This window comes from Rhea americana, unplaced genomic scaffold (assembly GCF_003343005.1).
Source record: "Rhea americana isolate MKP2758 unplaced genomic scaffold, rheAme1 scaffold_364, whole genome shotgun sequence".
In the NCBI taxonomy this organism is placed as follows: domain Eukaryota; kingdom Metazoa; phylum Chordata; class Aves; order Rheiformes; family Rheidae; genus Rhea; species Rhea americana.
Genome location: NW_028186495.1, coordinates 372,635 through 396,591, shown reverse-complemented (window position 1 = coordinate 396,591; position 23,957 = coordinate 372,635).

Sequence of the window (23,957 nt, the reverse complement as noted above, 5' to 3'; positions counted from 1 at the left end):
CTCCAGGCAAAAATGTTACAGATTTTTTTTAGATATCACAAAACATCAGGAAATCACTTCCAAAGAAAGTATTTTTGTCTGAAAAAAGCAGGGAAACATTCAAACTTTTTAACTATATAGTGTCAGGAATGCAGCATCGAATAAATTAAGTCCTCCATCTGTTCTCCCCCAAAGGAAATAGTTGACGTACAACAGGACCCTTGATTCATCCATGGATGGATTAGTTTTGCCCTGAGTCCTCTTTGGCTGCCTTACCTTCCCTGTACCACAGCGTACACCCAAACGAAATCCTCCTCGGGAGAAGGTAGCTATTCTCCAGACCTCTGTCGTGCCAGAGCGAGCTCCGCAGGAGAAGAGCTGGGCCAAGGGTCCGGCCCAAGAGCCGCGAAGTTTTTCTGTTCTTCTCCGCGAGCGCCACTTCGTATCCCTCCTCTCAAATGACTTCACAAAAACCAAGTAAGTAAATAAGKCAAATACATCAAGGGAGTAAACCATTTTAAAAAATACATTTCGCTGAAGGAATAAGTAATTCCTCATGGCTGTGACAACTTCTCAGACATTTTAAATAGTGAGCTAAACAGTCAGGAAAAGAAGGTTTTGTATCACCAGCAATCAATTTACAGCAGAAGCCCATTCAGCTACATCAAAGAAAGCATAAACACAATGAATTATGTCCTTGGAAGACATTAAAATAATAAAAAGAAGGAGCAAAACAATAAGCACCATGAAGACAAGGATCAGCTGCCTGCTTGCTGTTCTATTTCTCTGTCATCTATACACCAATATCAAGTCAAGAGTGCCTCASGTTGCCCCTATTCCCTGTATGGAGCGTAGCTAGACGTTGTGCTCCTACGCACAGCTGGTTCAAGAGGCTGAACCACATTCGCATGCACGATGGAAAGTATTATGGCAAGATCCAATCCAAGAGAAAAATAAATATTTGAAGGCAAATACCAGCCGTTTTCTTAGCCTACTACTACCCCACCGTGTAATTCATTCTAGTATGTATCAGAGCTGTGTTTGTCCTTACTGCATTAGCTCCCACCTGAATAAATTGAATAGGCGACAGCCTGGCGAATCCCCACTGCTGCACAAGAAGCCCACYAGCCTGGGGGAAAAGTCCAGTTCAAACACGTGGTGGCCAAACGGCGGCCTGCGAGCAACAGAAAAACAGTGACCATGGACGCAGCRAGACTACCAGAAGGCAAGAGGACCTGCTTGCACGCAGACCCGAGGTGTCGTTTTCCCTGCCTTGGGTACACTTGGCCCTTTTTGCTCCAAAACCGGCAAGCCGACTATCCGGCAGGGGTAGGACCAGGTGCGCTGCAGGGTTTCCCCCAACCTAAAGGGTCAGAATGGAGAGGACAGGAAAGAAATTAAATCAAGTCTACTCAATAAATTACTAAGTTAATTTACTAAMTAAAAGCTAAGTTTAAAAAGAAAACTTAGATAGTTCAATAAATTCTATTTCTCAAAATGTAGATACAAAATTATGTGCTCTTTGAAGTAAAAAATTGAGCTTGACTACATGAAACAAGTCAATTTTTTATGTAGGCCACAGATCATATTCTCAGACATTTAAGATAGCTGATGACAAATTAAATTCCCACTCGCAGCAAAACTTGCTTGGCTCCGTTCTTCCGCACGGCAATAAGCATTTGTTTTAAAAAGCACGTTTTAAACGTTTCTTGGATGGAGTCTGCAACGTCTCAAAGCTCGGGCAGACCCACAAAAAGCCTCGCTGCCTCGCTTATCTAGGGGTCACAGTGTCCGCAAATATTTGTTCAAAAACGTTATTAACGTGCTTAACATGAAGCAATTTTCTGGTACGCACACTTGCATCGCCGGAAAGTCACACCTGGCTCCTGGAAAAATGCTGTGGGGTATTTTTCAGCCCTCTAAACGTAACGTTCCACCTAGAGTGAAGAAAATAACCTAAACCCTGCGAGTCACTATCTTTCCTCTGGTTTATTGAATATTTTATGAGAACTCCGTTACAAGATTGAAAGTGTTTGTGCATAAAGAATGATGATATTGATTTAGTTCCTGTAGTTATAAAATATAAACTACCTACCAAAGAACAACCATTCCCAAGCTTTCGGTTGTTGTATCTGGTATTCCACTTCATGTTCACAGGATGGTACAACACATTTATTTACGTTATTGGCAACAATCCTCACTGTCATGGGAGTTCGTTACGGGAGTTTTCAGGGTTCTGGCTATGGAAACCTCTCCCCTAGATCCGTAATTCAGTCATAAAATGTAAGTAATGGGTCTAATGAAGATTTGTACATGTTCTGAATTTCCAATCAGTATTGTTGTTTATCATTTGGATATCAGGAGTAACAAGCATGGAGGCAGATTATCTTGCAGACTTAGGCTGTGGCTTTTTGCCACAGATTCACAGCATTTGAAAGGACAACTTTCACAAAAGTACTAAAGAAACATATAAACGCCATTTTTAAAAATATTTTCACAAAGTTTAGTCTTACATGCTAAAACCTAACTGGCTGTATTCCTTCCTCAGGCAGTCATCAGAATTACTTCATAGAATTAAGCTGGTTCTGCTACCAAAAGTATTTTCAGTACCTAGCACATCGTTCACAAGTTCAGTGTGGAGCAGGTTATCTCCTTTAGCAGAGGAAATGGGGACGGGCAGCTTCAACCCACCTATCTTCTGCCTGTCCACGGAGGAGGGAACTGCTAGGGAAAGGGCTGGGATATGAAGGAAAAGCTATAGCAGGAAGAGCCACCGCCACGTCCAGCCCCACCAGCTACAGCAACAGAAAATTCTCGCCAGTGTTTCCCAGCAGCCTTACCCTCTTTTCCCTCACTCTGCCACCACTGAAGCAGATTTTGTCCCTTTTTCCTCTCCTCTGAGGCCCTTCTCACATCTTAGGAAGCCCAAGACAGCAACACTGGGGCTTCAGCAGAGGCAGAGTAGATGGCAGCCTGGGCAGAAAAGAGAAAAATCCCTTCCTTGCACCCAGTATCCCCCTGGTCCTAAGAATCCTGTTTTCATCTGAGCCCCCACTGAACTCTTCTACCCCTTTCAAGTCCATTTCCACTAAAAGCCTTCCAAAATCTTCTTGCTTCTGCTTCTAAGGCCTCAGCTTCCATCTCCAAGAGCCTGCTTTGCTGCTCCAGCAAAACTGAATTTTGTCTGCATACTGTAAACTGAGTGCTTCTTGTCTTAAGGTCATTAGGACTAGTTGATCCAGGAAAAGTAAGCTGGTTTTGAAATCCCATGTAGCTAACTAAATGCTCAGTGAGAGGTTTCTGAAGCCCAAGCTTCTTTCTGCTTCCTAATCATGCGCACACAGCTTTAGCTATTACCTGGAGACACATGCAAATAGAACGGGTCCTATGCGATTAGACCTGTAAGCAGGAAAAGACTATATTGTTTTTAAAAACTGCTGAAAAAAAAAAAGTTCAGTTGCAAGGATAGGAATAACCCTGAATTCTTTTAGCAAACAACTCCCATAGATCCCATCYAGATCTGAGAGCACTCAAAAATGTACAGAGAAGCATACGCACATCTCGTGGAACCGAGCCCTGACTCAGGAGAACTGGGACCTTTTTGCACTGCTGTAGAGAGTCCATGCTTTCTCTATATGGCCTAAATAAAATCAATCATCCCGAACTTCATTCCACACCACAGTGAACTGTGATTTATTTCACTCAAACTAGTGAAAATGCACCAATGCGCAGAAGAAAAATAAGGGTAACTGCTACTTGTCTGAGCTGTTGAAAATCTGTGATGGCATGTTCATGCTGTATAAAAATTGAAAACATCAAATATCTACCTAACTTTGATCATATGCAGACACGTGGTTTAAATTCAGCAATTATATACACATATGTGACCGTACAAGGCTTAGCTACCTACAAATACCAGTTTTCTACTGTGAACAGTAGTGGCGCGCAGGAGAAAGGATGGAAGTGCCCACTAGGCTCAACCACTGCCTGCGTAGAGGTTCTCCCACTTCAAAGCCCACCATCCTCATCAACAGCGACTATCAGTAAAATTAATCCCATATAAACACTTAAATCATCTCTTCATTCTCCAGTGAGCTAAGGATGGTACTTTACTGCAGACTGAGAACGAAAGGAAAGCAAAATTAAGGCAAGAAAAAGAATGGCCTACGCAAAGTATGAATGCCAAAATTTGTTTTGGTGAAAACTACGTTTTATTTTTATTCTAACACATATTATATACATTTCAAAAAGCATGAAATGTTACCATTTTAGTAAATAAACAAATAATAGCTAACAATTTGTAGTCACTTGTGCTCTTACGGCATATAAAGCTATGAAACAAGGTAATTGTTCAAACATGTCAGCAAAACTGAAGCCAATTTATAGAAATAAAGAATCTGATCTTTCAGATAAAAAAAAAGAAAAAGAGAGAGAGAAAGCGTGGGTTTCTGATTTTCTCTGTGGAAATTATCATCTCAGTTTGGCTCTTGCATATCTCTTAGAAAAGGAGGCATGGAAAATCATGTCAAGTGTATTAAATATATGCACAGCTAAACATTGGGAACCTAGTATTTCCATATCCCCAATTGCCAAGACTGTCAGAAAGCTGAGTTTTTATGTCTGTTTAAAAATGAAACAACAATAATACATCTTCTGCAAGACATTTAATTTTCATCTGACATGCTGATAAGGCAGGCTGAGCAGAAACCAGGCAGGCCTAGAAATGACAAAGGAACAGCAGCTCCAACTTTCATCAAGGTTTTCAAAAATCTGCATCACCTCCACATGGCTATAAAACCGATAATTTAATTAATAGAATCAAAATATATTCAAAACTATTCTTTTGAAATACTCATTTTTGAAATGTCTGACCTGTTTCTCTAATCCTCAAGAGGCCTGAAATAATGCAGTTGTCTTTACGTTTGGCTTTTTGAAGGTATTGTGCTCTTGTTCTAATGTTGTTCATGTTACTTTTAAATCATGTTTCAGATATTTTGAAAATCTTTCAATACGATGCCTCCCTGACTTGCGCTTTAGCATAATTCCACTTGCAGGGGAAAAAGAAAAAATCATGCGAATAAGGAAAAAATAATTAGGTTTCGCGCTTGAATTAATGTATCTGAAGGACACCTGATTGACTGCCATAAAGACCAGTGTTTTCCACTCCTACGCAAGCCAGGCACAGAACTCAACACGCATGTTCAGCCAGAGAACCGTCATCCTTTCGGTGACGAACACCGTCCTTCCTAACATCCATTGCTGTTTTCATAGCAGGGGCCAGAAAACGCAGTCCCAGGAGACAGACCAAGAAAACTGAAACACTGGAGCACCAAAGCCCGCTAAACTGATCTGAAGTTCATGCATCTGACAGTCTACTGAGATGTGTGACCTGCCTGGGCTGCAGATGAAAGAGGCAAAACAACAACAACAACAACAACAACAAAAAGAAGCAGAGAGTCAAAGGTGCCCAAAACGCCGGTAGTCTTTAGGCTCCTGAGTCCAGATTAACATGCTGACTTTTCCCAAGGGAACAGCCTGCAACAAGGTTGTTTCTAAATGCCCCTGGCATTGCAGAAAAGCCACAGACACCTGTAGCTCATCAAAGCTTCACCTAAGCAAGCAGGCACAGCACAGGCACCCCTGAGGCCAGTGAGGGACAGCACGATGCCTTCCGAACTTTCCCAGGAAAGGGTGGAAGAGGAAAGTCCAAGGTTGCGGTCTCTACTCTTGCAACGGAGCACGTTTTCCAAATCAGTATGAAAAAAAAGCAAAAACGCACCTGTTATGAGAAACTTCCCTTCCCCATTCACATGAASTACAAGTCATGGAAGAGGGATGTCATACGGTGTTTCCTTACACCTGTACCGACCACTGCTTAAACAAGACCTTAAAGTCTTCAGAAAATGTTTTCCTTTCTCGAGATTTTAATTTTAAAGGATAAATCAGAAGTCTATATTCCCACCTAGCAGCACAACTAACACTTCGGTGAGTGCACGGCTTGGCAAAGATTTGTCAGTGGGTTACAGCAYACAGGATTTGCCTTTCAGATGAGGGTTTTGTGGTCACTGCAATATACCCTTTACCRGAGTGTGAAACATTGCTTGCTGTATTGGTCAGTCACGATCAGCACCGTAAAGAAAGAGTAAATAGGTCAACGTTTCATTTTTAAGCACTGCAGACTCCATTCAACTGTGCTCATTTACAAACTAGCTCGCCTTACTTCTGATAGTCATGGTTATAACAGCTCGTTAACGCAACCCGGCTMCTCTTGGCCAGGCAAGAACTGCGGCTGCCCAGAAGCCTCCCCGCAGCAGGAGCATAGCCAGCACTACGTGATGCACGCAGGTTGGGTTTTTTTTGGCTCGTTAACAGGAAAAACAAAGTTTCTGGCAACAAGWAGCCGAAGCACCCGAAGTCTGTGCTGCGAGCAGCGCTTCAAACAGGCATCTCCAGCAGACGAGGTGCTTTGTAAACCAGAGAGCRGGCGCGCGGGGCAGAGCGCGGTGTACCAGACAGAGTAACGCTACTACTAGGGATGCTTCCAGCAAAGACCAGGATTCCCACAACTGCYGCAGCTACATCTACTGCAATACAGACATGCAATAAATAATTTAGCACATCTAAACTATACCACTAGAAAGCACATCTGCAAAGCAACTCTTAAAAAGCCACTCTGGGGTTCCACATTTAACATATGTTGGTGGTTATCCGAATGGATTTGCCAAGGGTGCAAGTAAAAAGCTTTTCTTGCTGCTGGTGACGCCGCTCAGCAAAGAGCGTGCAGACTCTTGGTCCAGGAACTGAACAGCCTTCTCCCTCTGAACAGAAAAATGCCCCAAACAAAACAAAAAAAGGTAGGTAGACTCTTYGGGTAAGTTCTATGTGGTTCTGTTCAGTTTTCTGTTTGGAGGATGAGAATATACCTAGCTGAATAGCTCTGCCCAGGTTGCCTTCACAAGACTAGCAATCTTACAGCAGCCAAATGCTCCCTGTTATGCCACGAGTGTCCCGYACATGCATTGGAAAGTGCCTGTTTCTCCTCAGTCCTTCCAGGACCCCAAACTGATGCGACAAGTTCACTGGAGCTCGCAGCGCCTCCGCTTTAATTGCATCCCGCTGGCTCTGCGCCACTTGCCCGGGCTGCCCGCGTACATCAGAGGACACTGGTAGATCCGTACTGCCCATCGTGAGTCGGGACAGCATGGAGTCCTGAAAACAACGCGCCGTAGAGAAAGCACTCCTCTCCTGCACTTCTCTGGGGGACCTTAAATAAAGATGCAATGTTTTACAACACGCCTACTTATCTTTTAACGCCAAAGAGCATCCGGAGCGCGATTCCAAGTAAAACAGAGAGCTCACTATTTTATAGGCACCTTTTGGCTAGGACTGCACTGCCCAAGTCCTTAAGCAAAAAACTACATGGAACACAAATAACTTCAAGAGAGCTACTTGGTAGAGCAAACTGCCATCCCAAGGTCCTGCATCTCATTTCTGCTAGAAACTCTGCTCTTCGCAGCTTCCAGCAGCACTCGACGCAGCATAATCCGAGTTGAAGTGCACCATGTGGACCTTTGCAAGCTGGCAAAGAACAACATCTCCAGTGTCAGCCTTGAAGGACAAAAGCAGCACGGGCGCTGAAGGGTCCTTTGGCTAGTTCAAGGTTTTGATGCCTCAAATGTGTTGAAAACCCACTTGCCTCCAGTGCTTGTTCTCAGCTGGGGAGAACAGTAGATAAAGTAACCTTCTGTGTAYAACAGGCTTACTTGACCATGAATGCTGCTGCGAAGTTATGTGCTAAGAATTATTATTTAGCTGCRTTCCTAAATGTGCATATGCACATATCTTGGAGCACTTTGGAAAATACATTTTTCTTGGCCCATCAACACGGAAAATAAAGTTTCCGGCAGCAAGAACTTTACATACCCTAAAAATAAAAAATGCATTAGCATCTTTATTACAAATGTAATTGGGCTTTTTTAATTTGTGATTGGGGAAAGGGTCACCAGTTAAAATACACCACTGTAAAATTTGCAATTTAAATTTCATTTCATACTGGAATGTAGAAACAGTTTACGTAAATAGTATYCATTAATCATTAAAAAGAAAGGTTAGATGTAAATTAGGCTGCTATTTCTTTTTCCTGTGATTATTTATGGGTTTGTGATGAAATTTGCTTTCCCAAGGAGGAAGAATTAAGGCTTTTTGAAAACAAAATCACATTCTTACAAAAAGTATAAACTTCAAGCAAGCAAAGTAGGGGCAAACAAGGGCAACCACAGAAACACGCAGTTTACTCTGCTTACCTTAAAGGCAAGAGCCTGTTGCTTCAACTAAGTTCAGTGTAACACCTTTTGTATTCCAGCTCAAATTATGACATTTGGCCAATTCATTTTACACTTCCTGTTTTAAATTTTGGAAAAGATGAAGAAAAGAAAATATCCTGAGAGTAGAGTGCTGCTTCATCAGCAGGTGCAGTTGGACTTAACGACTCTATGATTAGCAAAGRCAATAGCAACCAGCCAATCTACCTCAACCTTTCAAGGCAGCCTTTTTGAAGGCATCAAGCTCTACAAAGAATGAGCAATGCTTCCCTTCCTAATGAAAGCCACAGCGAACAAAGCTGCGTGCTATTTYAGAAGAATATATCCAGTCAACAAAGGAGCAGGATCTTCTGCAACCTCTACAAAAACTATTCAGGTAGATTAGCTTTGCATAAAGCCCAAAAGGAAAGTATTTGGCCTTCAAAAGTATCCATACCATAGTATCCAAGCATGGYGTTTGGCAGGAATATGTTCTAGTTGCAGCAGAACAGGTGATCAGAAGCAGTGTATTCATGTATCCTGGGAATGCTCTTAGGGAGCATAACAGAGCAAGATTTTCTGCTAGACCTGAGAAAGATGGGAGCATTGTACAATTTGTTCTACTGTTTTTAGGAGACCTTCTTGCTCCTAGGAAATGGAGGAAATAAGGTTGGTAGTCGCACCTAAGTTGATCGTTCAAACTTAAATTTACAGCAAGCAATGCATTAAGTTGTTCACTTGCAAGCAGGCAAGCAATTCTCATTCATTTGCACTCACATAATAAAATCACCAGTATCTATTAAAGACAGCATTCTCAGCTTTTCAGCTTTTCTCTGATCTTTTCCTTCAGTATCTTCCCCACTGTAAAAATATTAAAATTATTTTACTGCCGAATTAGTTTTTCTGTTTAAAGAGTACCTGTTCACTCACTCCAAATTAAAATACATGCTGACCAATTTCTGAGTAGCTATTCTAAACACCTTCATCTCATCATTCTTCTTGCGCAACTGATGAATCAATAGAAAATATTTTCCCCTGGCTCGAAGAGGAATCTCATCTGTTATAGGCTCCTCTGTTACAGAAAGAATTGTTATCCTCAGGCTATCTAAAGCCTATTCTCTTATAAAAATGTCTCTCTCCTTATTGCTTAACCATAGTGACCCCTAACAGGTGCTGTCAGCTGCATTCCCAGGCCTGGGGGAAAAATATCTCTCTTCAAGCTTGTTATGCTATGCAATAGTACCTTTGATTTACATTTAAACTGAAACCTATAACATACAATCCTGATAGACACAGGAGTATTAAAAATTCTATGAACTATTCTTTAAGCTCACTCTACTGAAGACTCCCTGTAAGGATCACTGAGTTGGATCCCTCCTTCTCGCATGTATCAGACATCCCAGCCGCAGCACCAGTGAGAAGGAGCATCCTGTCTATAAACCCTTCCTTCTCCTCAGAGCAAGCTGAAATGAGATGGACATAGGAAGACTGTAGGTCACACCTGAATCCCAGACCTCCACAAACTGTCTGGGAACACAGACAGTGTTGCTGTCTGTGAACCTGCTGCATGTCAGTAGGAGCTCATCCTGCAGTCAGCTGGCTCTCTCCAAATGCACCTAGAAGAAAGATGCAACAACTGAGCTTGAGTTTCAGGACTACAACTTCCATCTCTTGGGGCTTTGGGGAAGTTTCATACTTCAGCACGTTAAGATTGCTCTATCTGTGGACCCACAGGTCTTAATTCACCCTAAAAGTCAATCCTCTCCTTATTCCTCACAAGTAAGCTTTATGTTGAAATGCCCTGAAGTAATCCCCATGAAAGAAAGGAGTTTCCCAAACTCGCTAAAGAATTCTGAAATAGAATTCTAAATAATTAAATTGCAATTGTCCAAGTGATTCCRTATTATTGTATTATTATTACACTTGTTTACTCACACATTAATACATAGACTACAACAAAACACACTTAGAATTCAAGCTTTTAGTGGCACGACCCTTTATGTACTATTTGACTTCTCATGCTTCCAGCTGAAGCATCACTTAATTTCTGAATTACAGGAGAGTGCCTACTAACACTTGAAAAAGAACAGAAAGAAAATGAATTTCTGCAATTAAATAATTCAGTAGTTTAGCTTCTTTCTCTTTAAGAAGACTACGAATAGTGGACATGGCCTTTTTATCATTTTTGCACAGAGTAAGACTGCTGAAGATTCTCAACAAATACATTTTTAGTAAAAACAGCTCCTAAGCCAAAAAACAAATACAAATTTTAAAATTGCTGTTTTCCCAGAACAGCAGCAGGAAACAAACATCAGAACAGGTCTCTGAAAACTCTGTTTCCCAAAACACAAAAGCAGATTTTTTTTTTAATCTAATAGTTTGAATTTTGGTATTTTATCAGTTCATGGAGTGGCCATGGTAACATGATCTCAAAATACTCTTCCATCTCATATTTGTCAAGCCTTTACAATACCACATTTTTTCAAGACTACAATATCAATTCTCATTTTCGCTTCTGCTCTATTATATTAGTTGTTACTACATGAGCATGTGTTATTACATAAAGAGGTTCAACCACACAAATGCATCTGCTAAGGTCTCCAAGCACCCTAAAGAGCACCCCAGGGCTCTGAAGAGTGAAGCAATTCAAACATCAGCCTTTGCTCAAGGCTGTGTGCAAAACCACAGTCAAGGCTAATCAGAAGAAACTGTTTGTTTCCACTGTGTATATTGGTGATTTCACCTGAGTATTAAAACCAGCAAGAAGACAGAGGGTGTAATGGCTTTAATAATCTGATTGCAAATGCATACAGAAGGAAAATGCTTAGGTTTTAATATACTGTTGACTACACCATTGACCTGAACCTGTTTCAACATATTTTTCTCCCCTCCATTTAAAATGGAAAATTAGGTCAAATCTTCCATTATGTCTCCAGTTGACTGGAAAAGCAGCAATAACCTCCTCCATTTACAGGGAGAGAAAGTGAATAATCTAATTTAAAATTTCAAGAACAACTGTCAGACAAAACAAGTTTCTGATGTTATTCCTGAAGGACAAGCACGAGCCCTTGAACTCTGTATGTGGTCTTCGTTGTGGCATCTTGGCATAGGCCCAGATGCTGTCTCCTACAGACATCTCTTAAAAATGCATGAGGGCTTGGAGAGCACAGCAGGGCAGCAGCAATCTCCTGAATTCTGCATATTAGCATATTCATTAAGCATAATCAATAATTAATATATCACCTGAAAGAAACATATGGATTAAATTACGTCTTGGCTAGGACTATTCAGAAAAGATTCATAAGTATTCAGCCCATTGTTTATTGTGCTAATTTAATCTCAACGGAGAGATCCTGGTATTAATAGAGCAGTAGTTTTCACCCTTTTTTCACCTTACGGATACCAACTGACGGATGCCAAGTGGAAGTGCCTTTTCTTYGCCACCTTCTATAGATCCTTCAGAAGTAGTTGAGGGATGATTAGGGGTCCGTGGCCACAGGTGGGCAACTATTGCCAAATCAAATTCTCAGTGTGGACCCAAAAAACGATGAAGTAAAATCTTAGCATTTGCACAGACCCACCCTTCGAGGAAACTGAGTCCAGCCACGGGAGGCTCTCAGCAGAAGGGGGATGTGGGGGGACCCGGCATCACAGGGCAATGCACGCAGGACAACACAGGAGCACAGGCAAACACAGCACCATTAGGCGTAAGCCCTGCAGCTGATCACACTTCATACACTTCGGAGAGCATAAATATATTTAGAAAAAGAACATTTGTAAAAAGGGAAAATAGTATTCTGAAAATTCACCAAAACAACCTTTTTCAGTTATCAGGGAACATTAGGACTCTGCCAGCGCTGAGGCAAGGGGAAGAGTTACTTCAAGAACTTGTACCAGCAGAGCCTGTGACTACCATGAAATAGCCTTAATGCATGACAGTACAACTGGGTTAAGTTTCTATTCCTTTTTAGAATTGCACACCTGAAAACCTATTCTGCAGTTTATTATATTTGATTAATCTGGGGGTTATTTTAAATGGCCAACGTAACTTTACTGCATGAAGTATTATAAACACTTATTGGAAGGGAGAACTCCCAAAACAGCCTTGCCTTGTTTAAGCACAAGTTCCTCGATACCACCTTCAGCACAAGATACAAGTCCTTTTCTTCCGTGCTGCTTGGCCACGAGCTATCCAGTACTTAGAGCAGAAAAGTTAAAAATAAATATGCTTTTAATGCATTTTCTATTCTCCATTAAATCTTCATACCAATGGGAAGGGTAACAGAACAGCAAATTGCAAATTATACTGGAGAAATAGTTGGTTGCTCTACTATCAAGTAGAAGAGGGGAGGGAAAAGATGAGATAAAAATGTCATTGCAAAAATGAGAATTTCATGCTTTTCCCTTCCTTTGTATTTGTCTCCATCACAATCAGATTGAAGTGATTTTCTTGAGTTTCCAAATCATATTATTATCACTTCAGAAACGTTACACGACTGTGACACTCATAATAACAGTGTAAACTATTTTTCAAAAATTCTGATTTAAAATGTGGTATGAAATGTTAATACATGAGATGGAGAACCCTACAGAAAGATTATATAAAACACTCAGGTTTTTCCTCTAAAAATCCATTTCCATTGAATTATTAGTTTTGCAGAATGAAATATTTCTGAAAGATGATTTAATTTCCCCAAGAGCTATTGGTCTTTGCTTGAAATGGGATATTGGGTTCTGTCCCTTATGATTAATTTAGGAGGTGATGAATAGTGTCAGATACCTAAGTCATATTTTGCATATATTAATAATATTAGAACTGTGGCTTTTTTTTCTCATTTCAAAAAATGTTATGACATCTAGGAAATAAGAAGAACACAAATACATTATTTAGAAACATGATTTATGATAAAAATAAGCAAATTAAGAATGTAGTCCTGAAACCACTAGGCAAGACTAGGCCATACAATATCTATGTATTAAAACTTTTACATAGATGAACATTTTGACCTTAGATGTTGATTATTTTTTGCTTTTAGATTTTTACAGTCTTCACTTGCTGCTACCACAAGCTAACAAGATATCATCAGCCACCACTCCAAATAGAACTGGATACTACGATACGGTAAATCACTAGGTGGGATCAGAACCATATACTATATTCCCAAATATTAACTAAAACAGCAGGAAACTTCAAAAACAGAGTATTACTGTTATGCTAAAAGTATCTTCTATTTGATAGGTCTGGAAGAAATGCTACTCATTTATTGTTTAACATGGAAATTCACAATACATTCCCTATCTGATGGCAAAGGAATTTCTACTAATTTGATATGAAATACAGCAAATGTTTTCCTAAATTAAAAAGTCGGGAGAGACAGAGAGAGAGACAGAGACAGAGAGAGAGACAGAGAGAGAGAGAGAGACAGAGACAGAGACAGAGACAGAGAGAGAGACAGAGACAGAGAGAGAGACAGAGACAGAGAGAGAGACAGAGACAGAGAAGTCCACTGAAATAATTTTACTGTTCACACCTTCCCCAGAACAGGTTTCCCCCTCTTCAGCCTCTAGTTCTACTTAAGATGCACTCTGTAAATCAATATAATGCAAGGATCATTAGCTCTCTCCTGTCTTTATTTATTAGTTTTGTGATTACGATTAATTGGCTCTAAGGTCAGAGTAGGCACACTTGTGTAACCTAAACGGCACTAATACATAACAAAAACCATAGCATTTCATCCAGTAATTTCCTCACCGAAACTGTAACTTGTGGTTCAGCTAGGATATACATATACACACATATACATACTTATATTTACATATGCATATATGTATGTATATATTGGAATTGACTACTATTAGGCTGAATTTATATATATTTATACATACATATAAAAATTTAGCCAAAGTGCTAGAAAATTCACACTATCCCCAGGTAAGTTGTTCCCATTATAAACTGTCCTCATTGGTAAAATCTTGAGTATTATTCCTATCTGAAGTTGTCTAGCTTTAGCACTTGAACTAAACAAACATACTACTGTCTAGACAAAGATGATAATTTGGATGTTCTAGTGTAGGTTACTTTTTATGCCCTGGGAATAGAGCTAAATGAAGCTTTCATACYGAAAGCTGATAGAGACTGATCTCACTTTTAATAAACGACATATACAAGAAAAAAAATGTATTTTTTTAAAGATCCTGAATGGTCTCACCTTAAGCAAACTGGTATTAATTCACCAGTCTTTGCCCCTGTTCCCAGAGAAGCCAACGTGTCGTCTTTGGTGTCCTCTGAATAAGTCAGAAGCAGAAAGCCCCACTCCCCGCCACCCTCCCTGCCCTTGACCTTCGGCTGCCCCGTCTCGGACCTGCCTGGAAGACTGATGGATTGCTCTCTACAAACAACCTGCAGCAGTATCTGGAGTTTTCAGTCGCTGTCAGAAAAACAAGAACAGCCAAAGGCTTGCAGGTAAATAGCATCTTTGTCCTGTTTTCAGATAACCGCAAGTGCCCAGGACGAACGCAAGAGTTTGTGCGTGAGTAAGATGCTAATACCACTGAAACCAGCCGCATACTGCACAAGACTTCAGCAGGGAGAGAGTTTTATTACATAGACTCCATCCTAATTATACGAATCTGAAAATTTCCAAATGGATTATCTTGAACAAAAATTCCAAAGAAGAAACCTTCAGTCTCTGTCTCGTGYTGGCATTTAGCTCAGTGCAGAACAAATGCAATTCAGGTTTCCTGCCTGCACTTTCACAGAAATAATCACAGGACGTGACAGGCTACATCAACAGAAAGAAAAACAAATGAGATGAAGTCAAAGCACTCTAAATCCACTTTTGGGAGGTTTCATCAGCTCCCACCACACCACTGCTCTGTGATACCCACCATAAAAACACAGGAGAGAAGAGTGGAAGCTGGGGTGGAAAAAGACTGACTCTCAGAACTCAAATTGAAAATTTACCTCGACTCACTGATTGTTCAACAGATGAATAATATAACAGGTCCCACAACACGGAATCCATGTGAAGAGCTTTCCATGTTCTTTGACACGCAGCTCCACCTGGGTAAGTGATTCTTGTGTAAACTTCTTGGGCAATGCCTGGAAAGTAGCAGTATACAATTAATTCCAAACAATTATAAACAAACTTTTCCAAAAGACATAATTGCCAAGTTGGAAGAGCCTTAAAGTAGAAAAGAAACTGGCTAGTCTTTCTGGAGTTTTCGCTTTAGGAGCTTTCCATAGCACACTCGTTCATACAGGTGTGCCTAACATGCAGTACAAGAGAAAGTTTCACAGTTCTTCAGTTTTACTTAACCAGCCGAACACATTTGAAAATAATGTTGATATTACTACTCACAAACGATCATCTGCATTTCTAAGGAAAACGCATCTTTAGTCTGTGGAACCTGATGTTTAACATTAAGTACGTTTTTCATGGATTCCCGTTTCCTTTTCTGCAATTACATCAACCTTACAGGGTTTCTCTGGTTCCCACAGCATTTACAGAGTTATCTCTAACTAATGCATAAGTTAGTAACTTATGCATATCCTAGGATATGCATAGTAACTAATGCATATCCTAGTAATATGTAAGCACTGTCTAGGGGCCACGCTATTCTATCCCTACAGGTAGACGTCCTTTTTAAATCACAAAACTGTTATCCTCACTATGCCAGAGAAAGTCCTTAGAATTTTTCTGTTAACTGATGTAGAGATTTCAGATGGTAATGCCAAAATGTCATTGCATTTAATATTACAGATATTTAAAATTATAAATTAGGGAAATATTCTTCAAATCAAAATTTTAAATGTTAACTAATTATTAAATTAGATATCTGTAATTTGGTTAATAATCCTGCTACATTTCCTCAGCACAAACTTGATTGCTATTTTCCAGTGATATTGCAGACTCTCTCCTCCTGATTAAACATTATGCAGCAATATACAGCAGTGTGAAACTCTGAGTTGTAAAGATAATCATAATTCATTAAATATTGATCAAATTAAAATTGTTTGGATGCCATTTATTTGCTAAATATTAAAAGAAATTCTGTAACATGGAATTAATTTTTAGTAGCTGTCTAAACAATAAAATGAATTTACAAACAGACAATATTACTCTTTGTAAGAAAAAAGCTTTACTTAAATTAAAAACAAATCTGAATTTTAACAAGACGATGATCCATGATTTTGCCCTTGAAAAGCTGTCACTTGACTCCTGCCACCAGCAGCTTATTTCAGGAGGCACTGTAAAATGCGTACATAAACACTTCTTCCATGTGTTGGAGGGACAAAGCGCGTACCAAACATCTGATTTTTGTAGAGGAGAGACTTGCACGTGCCATTTCACACGAGGCCGCTCAGGGTTTACAACTGTTCTACATCTGCAGGTGACCACCGTACCCTGCCACAGCGCAAGCATCTGCTGCGGACCCCGTGGTGTGGAGAGGCCGTTCTGACCGTTTCTTCGCACCCTCAGCACCCACTGCTGTTCATGTGGAGCCAGAGGGCCGCAGCAGCAGTAAGGGCTGGACCTCGATTTCTTCCTTCTACTAAGGTTTCTACACGATTAAGATTTTAAAGTGCTGGAGAGGCCGAGTAACCCGCCACCTATAAATCTGAAAATACTCACAGAGTTATTTTTCCTGGTCCATATCCTTATCTAGTTGATTTTAAGTTTAAATTATCTGCAATAGGAAATAGGAAATCTTTCCAACAGAAATTCACTCTGCAGAGAAGGTTCTGGGAGTGCTGGTGGATGACAAGTTGACCATGAGCCAGCAATGTGTCCTGGTGGCCAGGAAGGCCAATGGTCTCCTGGGGTGCGTTATGCAGAGTGTTGCCAGCAGGTCAAGGGAGGTGATCCTGCCCCTGTGCTCAGCCCTGGTGAGGCCTCATCTTGAGTACTGCGTCCAGTTGTGGGTTCCCCAGTCCAAGAGAGACATGGAGCTACTGGAGAGAGTCCAGCGTAGGGCTACGAAGATGATCAGAGGGCTGGAGCACCTGCCCTATGAGGAACAGCTGCGAGAGCTGGGCCTCTTTAGCCTGGAGAAGAGAAGACTGAGGGGGGATCTTACCAATGTCTACAAATACCTTAAAGGAGGGCATCAAGAGGATGGGGCTGAACTYTTTTCAGTGATGCCAAGTGACAGGACAAGAGGCAATGGGCACAAACTAAAACATAGGAAGTTCCATCTGAATGTAAGGAAGAAGTTCCTTACCGTGAGAGTGACAGAGCACTGGAACAGGAAGCAGAACATATTTTTTATTATTATTATTATTTTCCTTTATCACTAGACAAGGCAGAAAGATGAAGATGCCACAGCAAAGAAACCCTATTTTAACCTCTGTTAATAGCAAGGATTAGCTCACCAGGTCTTCAACGTTCAACACCATTGTTTTGATAACACCTCATTCTAACATGCAATGACTATAAAACAAGCTTTTCCAAGTCATCTTTCTGCAGGTACTAGATAGAACTTCTTAAATACAGTTAACGGCTTAGTATAAGCATCTGTTTCATCCAGATTTTGCAAAGCCACAGTGGTGTGACATATAGGATGATCCAATAATGCCACTGATGGTAAGTAAGCATTTATATCCTAGGAAAGGACTGGTTTTTGTCTTTCATTCATTGTAGTTTAAGAGGCTAATAGCAGACAGGTAATCTAACATCCATTGAAAGTGTAAATTATGTAGTCACTTACAGATGTGAAACAGTAGACAAATCTGTTAAGCACTTTGGTAAGACCATCATTTGAAAGCCATGACATTATCAAACCTTTCCACAGTTAATGCATTCAAATCCAACATAATAAATTTGTTAATACTGTCAAATCCAGTTTATTTGACACTGCTTATCTGCCGGGGCCAAAGTTTACGTTAACACTCCTTCGGAGACGTTCCTGTCCTTTTACCAGGAGGGAGGATGTTGCCCTTACAGGAGGGAACAGAAATACCTGTGACTTCAGTACAGCTTATTCAGTTTTTCTCTCTGTTATTGAGCTAGTTACAAATTCTGACAGAGAAAGGCTCATTGATTTAAATAACTTTATCACAATCACTCAAAATTACGGATTAAGATAGCTTAGGGTTGCATGAGTAAGAATCGGGCTATAACTAAGCCTGGCATGCAATTAAGTAAAACAATCATCAAGCGAACATTTGGTGGAGTTTTAATATGTCCATTTTAACACGTTTTTCCAAGCCATTGTTTTAAATTTATACTAAGACAACTTACAGTCCTTACATCAGCTGTATGTATATAAACTGTATGTACGTAAGGCGTCTAACCCTTATGCAAGCTGGATAAATACACAAATTTTTCATGTGCTTTATACAATTAGTCAAATTAGGCTAAATTTTCGGCAACCTTCAACAAGCCAGACTGATTATTACTTTTTGCCAGTGTGTTACTGCACGTTTGGATACAAAATAATTATCTAGCCCAACCAGTACCGAACACAGAGACAGAGAAGCTAACTCTGGGCCAAAACACTTCCAATATTTGAAGGGCTGCTTTCTCAAGTCAGCTGGGGCATCTCTACCCCGTGCTAGTCTTCAGTGTAAAGAGACCCAGGTTCGTTAACCGGCCGCCTGTGACTCTGCTCCCCAAGTACACAGGCTCTGCCCTAGTAACACTCAGTCTAGATGCTGCTTCTGCACTAGGATGCTTATCCACCTACTCTTACCTCTGAGCAGCTTCAGAAGCTGATGCTGCCCGTGTGGCTACGTTTTCTTTTCTTATTTAGGTGTGTGTGTTGGGGGGGTTGTTAACTTTTCAACTGAATGCAAATAGGAATAAGCAAATGCAGTTGCAGAACTGAATCTGGATTACTTTTGGGGTGCTCAGGCTGAAGGCCTGCTTTCCCAGCAGAGCACTCTGTCATCATCAGGATGTCACGCTCTCACTGCAGAAAGGTGCCAAGTCGAGTTTCAGCTCTTTGCTATTAAACCTATAAAGATGCATGTGTGTCAATCGGTAACAAACAATCATTACAAGTTCTGCAACCTGGCCTGCTTAAGGCATTCCCAATGCTGTGAACATCACTGTAACCTCGAGCTCAGAGTAGGCTTTGCGTTGCCACAGGTGTAAGCCTGCTTCTAGTGAACTGATCATTGAGTTTTTCTACTCACTTCCATGAGCTCCCGAGAATATCAGAGGTACTCCATTCTTTAAATAAAATATAAATCGTTGTTCTTGTTGATACATTACGATACGTTACTAGCTTCACTCTCACAATACTTTCCAAAGTGTCACTTTATTACAGTCTTGCTGTTCTTCATTTCTTAGGGTTTGCTAATTAATCTAGGACAAAAATAACTGAAAAGGATTGACTAAACCTGTGAAGCTCCTCTTTGTTTGTTGTTTATTGAAAAGAGTCCCAGCAGATCTACTCCAAAAGAGAAAGCAACTATGTATCATTAAACTGTACAAAAAAACATTCTCCAGGAGAACAGACGTTATTACATTAGTGGGCAATTAAAACACTCAGATATGTTTCATACCTTATTCCATTCACGTGCCAATATTTAAGCATCTGCCAGATAGCAGGTGGTTTGTAAATCATTATCTTTTCAAATTATGTTGCTAATGGCATGTGTGAAATGACTGAAAAATTATGTTTCCCCTTCTCCACGAGTAAAATAAATTGCTGCAATACATTATCTCAACCTCAAGAGTCATCAAGTCCTGGTAAACCTGGGTTGCCCACTTTGCACTCTGCTTTCTGTTAGGGTTGCCTCCCCGTTAGCAGTGGATGATACAGTCTGTGGTATTTGACTATTTTAAGATTGCCTTCTATTAGAGAGAACTGAAGACAGCCAAAAGCATCAATGTGGGCTCTAGTTCTCAAACGAAGCACAGCCTGTAAATTAGGAACAATCAGTCAATTCTCCGAACGGTATCGACAGGCAGCAGACACAGGCTGGCTCTAGAAACATGGAAGGATTCCTTCATTAATAAGAGAGCAGCGATAGACACCTAACCAGAGAAACACAACTAAAGATTGTTAAACAAAGCATGATTAGGACTACCATTTTGTTCTACAACACCTCGGTGAAGAGCAATAATTATTCAAATACTAAAAGACAGACAAATCTCTTGGCTTATAGTTACTTTTTTTAAATTAAGCTTCAGTTCAGAGCTTATACCAACTGCTTGCTCCTAGTTCTCAGGAGAAGCCAGCTAATTGGGAATTTAGCTGCTTCCCTGCAAGTCTGGCTACGACTGCCACAAAAGGAGCAGTACCTGATAGTACCGGGTTTGCAAATACTTCTGCTTCTACGTTGTTACCAAAAGCTGAGGCTTCTGCAGAGAAGCTCTCATGAAAGTCCTTGTCTTGGACACGCAGATGCTGAGCGTGCCAGCTTTTACCCCAGTTTTCCAAACCTGCGTACCTACTCCAGCCGCTGCTCACAAAGAGGAAAGCAAGCATCCAGGCCTGTCCCATTTCTCTTCCTCCAGAGAAAAACCATTTTGGGGGCCACAGAGGCCCAGGCTGAAACTAGCYGTTAATTCAGAGCAAAAGGACAATCTCTGTCTCATCAAGTGAGTATGATGCTCAGAACCTGATTTATACCCTACATAAACATACAGAAGGAGGGAGAAACCTAGAGCTACGCTATACAACCATTCTGCTAGGAAATGACCTAGAAATAGCTTATCTTGTATTCAAAAGTAGCTTTTGGTCTTTCCATACACTCAGATGGAAGGGGCAGAAAGGAGACAGCCCCCCATCCTAAAATTAGGATCATAGAATCACAGAATCAGTAAGGTTGGAAAGGACCTCTGGAGATCATCTAGTCCAACCTCCCTGCTCAAGCAGGGTCACCTAGAGCATGTTAGAYAGGGTTGCAGCCAGGCGGGCCTTGAATATCTCCAGAGAAGGAGACTCTGCAACCTCTCCGGGCTACCTGTGCCAGTTCTCTGACACTCTCACAGGGAAGAAATTCCCCCTCACATTCAGGTGGAACTTGCTGTGGTTCAAACTAGCCCGCAGGTAGGAATGTGGATATTGGGCCGTGTTGGGGTTGTGCTGGAGATGCTTCCTAAAGGCAATTACCTAAGGCGGATTGTATTTTTCCCACACTAATTTTATATCACTTCTATTAAATGACGAGTCGCTTTGAAGATTCTTACCATTTCCAGATCAAGTATTCTAGGTGATTCTGGTCTTCCAGACACTTTACGCCAAGGTAACTGCCAGTGAAAAGGATGGATGAGCAATGCAGAAGTGTTCCCAAGCAACTGGTGGCTAGTGGTTATGCCCTTTAGCCCAGCAGCCTTCTGGAATAGCCTATAAGACAAAAAAACAGGAAAGATTTACTAGAGAAAGCAGCTGTAAACAAGGCTTTAGTCAATGAAAAAAGTGTGCTTCAATGCATACACAGACTCAAGTACCATGCACTCCAGAGATGTTTCTGGTTTGCTATTTAAAACAAATGTATAAAAACAGTAAGTGACTCGGACCAGATTTTTTTTCAGTTTAGAAAAGAGGATTGGTACCTTTGCAAGGCCTTGCACTTTCTAAGGACCTCACAGAGGTCTCACACAGTGAGTTAAAATATTATAGCACCATCACGGATTACTACTATATTTCTACTATGTCCATCCTTTATTGCCTTTTCCGTATTACCTGGTAGCATCACAAGATCCACTTCATTTACTTTAATCTAAAGTTCTTTGCAACTATCTCCGGTTAGTATTTAGTCTAACTGCAACATCCTGGTCAAATCTCAGATGATTCCACTAAACACAGCCCACAGAGCTGAAATGCAAACAACAGCAAAACCACAAAATTGGTATAATAAATCACAGAGAAGAGTTTTTCTCTTAAATATTTCCAGCTTCATTAATTGAGAGAGACTCATCCAAGCTCACTGATGACTTCAATGAGTTTTAGAGCAGAATCATATAAATGGCTTTTCTCAGGTCAGCTGCAACACTGTGCACGTAAAATGTTTAACTGGAAGGTACAAAGCAGCTCAGTATCAGAAAAAATCAGTTTTAAGAGTCTTTTTGCAATGCTCGGACAAAAATTTTCTGACTGACAACCCGCCGTTAACCGTGGCTAGCCCTGGGGTTTGTTTTTTCACTTCCTGTACTAAAGGAGGTTGGATGCCCAGTTCAACTTTTATACAACAGCCAAAACAAGAATCTGTGAAGTGCAGATCTGATTTATTTCTACTTAGCCTTATCATAAAGGCTCAGACAAACGAATAATGTATATACATCTGGCTTCTAACATGCGGACACTACATTTAAGCACAGGCATACGATCCGGTGCTATCAAAAGGGGCCACAACCCTCTCGAATGCCATAAACTAAGAAAGGTGAAATAGAAACATGAACAGAAGGAAGATCCCTGGGCAAAATAAATGAGAACCATTTTGCAGGTGAGACAACGGATAGTCATCAGCCCCTTTTGACTCTTGTCCGAGCATGCTGTTAGCAGATGGAGTAACACTGAAGACATCAGCTTTGCTGAAGACAATACCACTAGCATCTCTTCTCTCACCCATATGTGATCTGGAGAGGAGCAGCGACATTTCCAAAGCAGCTGGCGTCCTGCGGGCTATCCACCCTGATCATCTATCGGATTTCAGCATCAGCTACAACCTGCTCCAAAGATCTCCTCCGTATTTCTGCTGTGGACAAATCAACACTTTTCCCATCAAGAGCCGTAATTTAATATTGCTGATTTCCTTAAAGAACTGTTCTTCACAGCTCATGACACAAATGAATACTCAGCTTTAGAACATACACCTCTGGCAAAATACTCGAAAGTTTTTAATAAACTTAAAATCCAAGGACAACTTTGAAAAAAATATATATTTCCAGAAAAAAGTCATTTCAAAGGACAAGTGGCTGAGGGACACCTTTTCAGTTGCATTTACCTAACTGAAGGTGCAAACGTATTTTAGCATAACTACCTGTTTAAATTTTCCTAAATACCTGAATAATATCTTTAGTCATCAAAATACCTTTAAATTTTACCCTCTGTCATATCCGAAAATGTAATTTCACCTCCTCATTTGCTCATCATTTGCAAAAGTATCAGCCACTGTGAAAAAGTTAAAGTCATTTAAATTGCAGCTAGATAAAATTCATAATGCTGTAACAAGTACCACAAGATTGTTATTTAAGCTGAAATTACTGTTTACATTAGAATTTTAGAAATAGTTTCAAGTTTCAGAACAAGATGAAGGATGCCTTATTAAGATAGTCACATTAAAATTCTCCTAAGGCCTATCTACAAATCTGTTTTGCTGCACTCTGCCCTCAGGTGTTCAAGCACTTTGTTAAAACACTCTTCCATCCATGTTTTTATGTGAAAAAGATGCCGTATCTTCTCAGTCAGAAATGACCCTGCACCCAGCTTCCAAGACTCAGAAACGYCTCAACTTCTGTAACGAGAGAGGATCAACCCAGAATCGCCCGCAATGCAAAAATGAGATAAACGTTACCAAGATTTGAGCCACGTTGTCATGGACGACAACAGCCTAAGCGCTTACGGTGTATTTTCCTGGAAGCTCCAACCTTGACAGACACCAAGAAGCAAATCTGGTATCTAAGGGTGCCTCAAATCCCAAGGTCACTGAGGAAGCCGAGCTTTCATTTTTGGGCACAGCGTTGCCATATTTTTCATCAATATAGCAACACAGAGTCCTTG